Here is a 6,466-nt window from a genome sequence, read left to right on the forward strand (position 1 = left end):
CCTTTATGAAATACATGGATCTCATTGCGTTGTTTTCCGATCCGGACCGCGGGTACAACTTCAACCACGTCCTCGAGTACGACATGCAATTTCGGAATTACGCCGCCAACAATCCGTACGACACGGATATTTGGACGCGACGCCACGAAGAGTCGTTTCAAGAGTGTATCGCTAATCCCAAGATATCCACCTCTAAGGCGGCTAGCACTAGCGGTTCGGCTCGTCACGCGACGCTCCAGTGCGGACGCTGCAAAGAGGTTGGACATATTCAGAAGGATTGTAAACAGCCCTTTCGAGGCCGCCCTGCTGCAGAGGGGGAAATCTGCAACCTCTTCAATAAGGGCATTTGCTCAACGCCATGCCGCCGCGGACGCGTCCACGAATGCAGCGAGTGTCAGTCGCTCAACCATGGAGAGTACAGTTGCCCACGCCGCAGTGGCCACGACGTCAAACGGGAGTGACCTTCGCACCCCACTTCGGCCACACGTGTTTGCCAAATACCTCGTCGATCATCCTAATCGGCAATACGTAACCGGCCTGATCAACATGCTGACCAACGGAGCTGACCTTGGCTACACGGGCCCGCAGCTTGAGCGATTTACGCAAAATTCCCGTACAGTCTCCGAACATCCCGCTGTTATGGCTGAATGCATCCAGAAGAGCATCGGTTCCGGACACGCACGCGGTCCATTTAAAGTTTCCCCTTTACCGAATTTTGTCTGCAATGCGCTCAGCATCCGACCGAAGTCGAGCGGTGGCTTTCGACCCATACTGGACCTGTCACAGCCAACCGGAAATTCTGTGAATGACTACATTCCGAAAGATGATCCGCCTCTAAGTTTTTGTTCGGTTGACGACGCCGTAAAGCTGATTATTCGAGCCGGCCGCGGCGCAGTTATGGCAAAGCTCGACATAAAAAGCGCTTTCCGGCTGATACCAGTTATGCAGTCACAGTGGAACCTATTGGGATACAAGTTTAAAGGTAACTACTATTTCGATGTCGTACTGCCATTTGGTTGTCGATCTTCACCTCGGCTGTTCTGCGCTTGTTCGGACGCAATCGAATGGATATTTATTCATATATCCGGTCATTATGCCGTACTGCATTACATTGACGATTTTTTGATTATTGCACCGCCAGGTAGCCTTTGCGCTGAACTTGTGCTGCTGTTCAAGGAACTATGCGAAGAGCTAGGCGTTCCCCTCGCAGCAGACAAGCTAGAGGGACCCGCCACTCAGCTAGTCTTCCTGGGTATAACACTAGATTCAGTATCGCGTACGCTCTCTCTACCAGCAGGGAAGCTCGAGCAACTTATCGAGCTGCTCCGGTCCTGGTCGGATAAGTCTACGTGTTCGCTCAATGAGCTGCAAAGCCTGGTTGGTTCACTGCAATTCGCTACGAAGTGCATTCCCGCCGGAAGGCTGTTTCTCAGACGTTTGATTCAGAAAATGACAAATCTGCCGCCTCGCCAGCCGCACCATGCGCAGTCACTCCAATTAGACGCTGACTTCCAGCTCGACATTGCCTGGTGGCTGCAGTTTCTTCCGGATTGGAACGGCAAAGCAAGTTTTCTCACGATTGACTGGAGCAGGCCTGACGTGATGCAGTTATACACCGATGCATCGGGGTCAATCGGTGTCGGTGGCTATTTCGCAGGCCGCTGGTTCAATGCTCGTTGGCCTGCATGGATAAGCAGGGTCAATCCCTGTATCGAATACCAAGAAATGCTTGGCGTGTTCTTTGCTATAACCCTCTGGCAGGACTTATTTCGCAACCTGAAGGTTATGTTTCATTGCGACAACATGGGTGTATGTCAGGCGTGGGATAAGCTTGGATCCACTAACAGAGCAGTACTTTCGCTGATGCGCAGGATGGTGATGACGGTCGCTCAGAACAACTTTACTATCACTATCAAGCACGTTAATGGCTGTGACAACAGCATCGCTGACGCTCTGTCACGGTTTCAGGACATGCGATTCCGCCAGCTTGCCCCGGACGCCAGACAATCGCCGGACGCCTTACCGGATATATGGGAGGAGCTAGAGGCCAACTACATCAGTGCAATGAGCTGAACGCCGTAGCCAACCGGCTTCAATACCACCACATTGCAGCGTCCACCCGACAAGCGTATGATGCCGGTTGGTTCCAGTTTGAGCAATTTTGCGTGCGCCTTGCCGAACATCCACTCCCTGCATCTGATGACACAGTGCTCCGGTTCCTTGCCGATCTTCACTCACGGGGCATAGCGATCGCAACAGCCAAAGTTTACCTGGCATCCATCGCCAACAAACATACTGAATGCGAATTCCCGATTCCGACACGTAGCGCTGCCGTTTCTCGCGCGCTCCAAGGTTACCAGAGACTGGCACCGACGCCTCGGGATCACCGCCTGCCTATCACGCTCGATATTATGCGGTACCTGAAAGACCGCCTTTCCGCAATGAATCTTGCCACGGTCGACAAGCATATGTACTGGGCGGCATTCACCATGGCCTTTGCCGGACTTCTCAGAGTAAGCGAGTACACGGCACCATCACCAGCATCCTACAGTACGGCGCGCACGCTGCTGTTCAATGATATCGCGCTTACCGCTGACGTCATCACCGTGTCCCTTAAAACGACAAAAACTGACCAATACAGTCACGGTTACAAGCTGTTACTGCGTAAGACAGGGCGTTCAGTTTGTCCAGTTTGTGCTCTTGCGACATACGCGGCGTCAAGACTCGAACTCGGAAGTAAGCGTGAACCGCTTTTCATACTGTCCAGCAGAGCTTACCTGACTCGTCAAGACGTCGATCGAACACTGAAGCACCTGCTGTGTCCCCTGCCAGAACATCACCGTTACGGAACCCACAGCTTCCGCATCGGCGGTACCACAACAGCCGCTGTTGGAGGATCCAGCGACAATGAAATCCAGCGCCTTGGACGCTGGAAAAGCAACTGTTTCTCCGCCTACGTCCGCAGCCAAATTCCAACGGACGGAATCAATCCTTACGCCTGATCATGGATGTTGTTGGGGTTTGTTTGGGGCCTTCGGTTGCGCAGGGCACTGGTCGCTCTCTTCCGCCGACCTCCGGTCGGCCGGCTTCTCGCTGACCCACGGTCACCGCACACAGCCGCTCACGAGGGTACCAGTCGCCCAGCAGCCGGGGTTCCAACGCCCACAGTGGTCACCGGAAGCGGTAACATTAACTATTGTTTAGGTTGCTAAGTTGCAAAACCTGTATTTGCTCATTCGAGACGTTTCCAGAATTTACTGGAAATTTCTATGAACTTTAAGCGCTAAGTACTGAAAGCTTAAAAAGGTTTTTGAAAACGTTCCGGAAACCAAAATTTTTTTCCAAGCAGCAGGTAGGAAGCTTTGGGAGATGCTGGATTATCTGGATGTTGCGCGCACAAACGGTTTTCAGGCCAGTTTATACAAATCGTCTGGCTACAGAATGTCATAAAGCGAAACAAAAAAGTGTTTGGGATTGCGCGAAAGTGAAAGTTTCCGTGTATGTACACGAATTTGGTACCATGTACCGGGCCACTTTTCTTGAGCCGATATTTCGGCGCAGAATTAATGAAACTTGTGGGAAACAATAAACAGTTGCTGAAAATAACCTCGCAGACTGCATCTTTAGCTACTAATTGCAAGATTTTCAGCCATTCAGCCAGCTGTTCAGTATTTAATAAAATAAATTAAATAATAAATACATATTAAATTATTAGATTTAGAAGTTAGTGAATACTAATACCTGACCTGCCATCAGTATTACAAAGTAACGTAGGTTAGTAAATGCCCAAGCTACCACCAGTACCACAGAGCCGCTACGTTATTGAATTCAGTAAATGGGCCGCGGGCCGGCTCTTAGATATTTAGGAATTAGATACTCGTATAAATTAGACACTTTAGACAGTGAGATATTGAGGTACTCAGATTTCTAGATATTTTTAAAATTTAGAAACTCTGGAGGCTAAAAATATTTAGAGGTAACGGCCCCGCTGCGCGGGGCCGAGTCGAAATATTTAGAAATTCTGGAAATGTAAAAGCTTTAAAGCCGACTTTGGAAGAATTTATAGTTATGTTGAGGTAATCGAACGGATTTAAGAACGTGTTAAAGGTTTCAAGAATTATAAAAAATAAAATTATGTTTGATGTATTTGGCAATTTTAAATAACTATTGTTTAGGTTGCTAAGTTGCGAACTCTGTAGAAGCTAACAGCATTTAAGTACTACAACTTACGTAGTACCACATTTTTAAGTACGAGTACTAACAACCCTAAAGTACTACAACTTTTAAAAATTTTCTTTAGACCTTCTTCAAAACTTAATATTTTTTAGAAGATAAAGGTAGGAACGTTTGTGCGATGTTCTATTTTATAAAATTAACAACTTATTGAAAAAATCAGTGTTGATTTAGGAGATAATTTCCAAAACTAGCAACCGTTAAGTACTGACAACCCTTAAGCACTACAACTTTTAAAAATTTTTTAAAACCTCCTCCAAAACTTAAGATTTTTTTAAAGATAAAGGTAGGAACGCTTGTGCGATGCTGTATTTTATAAAATTATCAACTTACTGAAAAAATCAATCTTGATTTAGGAGATAATTTCCAAAAAATAAGGACGTACTGATATATGAATCTATTGATATTGATACATGTGTAGCGCTGCGCGCTACCTGCCCTATAAAACGCAAAAGTCATCGTTTCCTAGTTTGGCACAACGACAAAGAATCCATCATCGTGAAAATTTCTATAGGTTCCAACTTTCTGCAAAATCTACAAGTACCGATTGCTTGATCGTTGCAAATTACAATCGAATTTGAAAAGACTGGCTCCGTGCCCAACGCGGGGCGTTTGCAATGGTTTAATACGAGTACTAAAGAGTCTGCAGCTTATGTATTTTGTCTGTAAAAGCCCGGACGTGGTAACTAATGTGGAAAAAAAGCTTCACATATTTTCGGCAGATTTACTTCAGATAGGTGCATAACTTTGTTGCAGTTATTTTCTTGTTTCCTCTATAAAAGTACGAACATTGGAACACTTGCTTGTACGACCAAGGCTTCATAAAAATACTGCATGAGGCGGAAGCTTAACCATTAATTAAAGTAGTAACGCAGAAATTAATAATTTTACGTCAGAATAAAATTCTCAGTAAAAATTCAAATTATTATTCACGGTTGAGCGATAAGATCTTTTTCCGAAATGTGGTTTCCTGTTATGCTGAGATGTGTATTATAAATCGTAGCGTTACTGTTCTTTGTTTCGGGATGTGGGTTCCGTACTGATGTCAAAAGATGGTCGCGCTAAAATAAAAAATACGTGAATACATGTATTAGTGAGTCTCCATTGCGCAATTATCCAAAACGATTGTGCTCGTAACTAAATTATTCATAAAACGGTACGATTACGCACTTATAGTCGTCACATGCATGATATTAGGTTGTGTTATTGGTGCCCCTAACGTCTTTAGGACGATGGATATTGAAAGCAGGTAGTATAATTTGACCACGGTTTTTCGGTCGCCGGGTGCAAGAACCAGGTTCCATCGACGGTGCATTCTTTGAATGCGTTCACTACCACCAAAATGATCATTTTAGTTTTGCATAGTGGTTATTGACTGCAGTAGCAATGTTTTATCGCGACCTTACACTTGGGATTGTTAAACTCTCGGTGTGCCCACTGTGGACAAGGAATGTAGGCTTGCGTCCCAGACAAAGTGTAATTCCAGCATCCCCAACCGTCGAATACCGCGGGACAGTAACGCCTACCTGTTACATAAGACGCTGATAATCATTAATTTTATCAATGACGTATATACGAGGTATTCGTACAACTAAAGAGCGGCACCGTGCAATAAAAATTAGGAGGTTAGCGCTGTACTGTACACGGGTATAAAATTGCGCGAGTGTTATCGTAAGGGGTATTTGAAGTTTTTTAAGTAAGCTCTCCATATATTTTAGATTCTGTGTCCCGGCGTTCCTGGAACTCACGACAGGGCAGGAGTTTTCTACCTTCGAGCGAACAGTTTGTCATGATCTTCGACTATACTCGACGTCAGAGGGAATCAAACGACATCAGAAGGCCGACGACAACAATTTTACCCTTTTTCTGGATACGGTATTTTGACTCATTGTGATATGACGCACGACCGAAAGCTACCGATCTACGTGCACTAGAATATGCAGTCATTGCAATGGTTGCTTATGATCAAAATTAAAAAATACTGGAAGTACTGTGCTTCTATAGATGAAGTAGTATTTACCTTGCCGCTGTCTTTGGACACACCTGGATTATGAATAAATGTTGTTTTATATGAAGCTGAGCTCAGACGATGCTTTTTTAAAATTAAACTATTATAGCTGATACAACAATCCCTTAAAATAGTTATATTCTAAACCACAGGTCTTTTCTAATTTTTGAAAAACTTTAAAAATTACAGAAATTATTATTAATATGGCGCATATTAGAACATGAA

This window comes from Paramacrobiotus metropolitanus, unplaced genomic scaffold (genome assembly GCF_019649055.1).
Source record: "Paramacrobiotus metropolitanus isolate TYO unplaced genomic scaffold, Prichtersi_v1.0 Parri_scaffold0000010, whole genome shotgun sequence".
Lineage (NCBI taxonomy): Eukaryota > Metazoa > Tardigrada > Eutardigrada > Parachela > Macrobiotidae > Paramacrobiotus > Paramacrobiotus metropolitanus.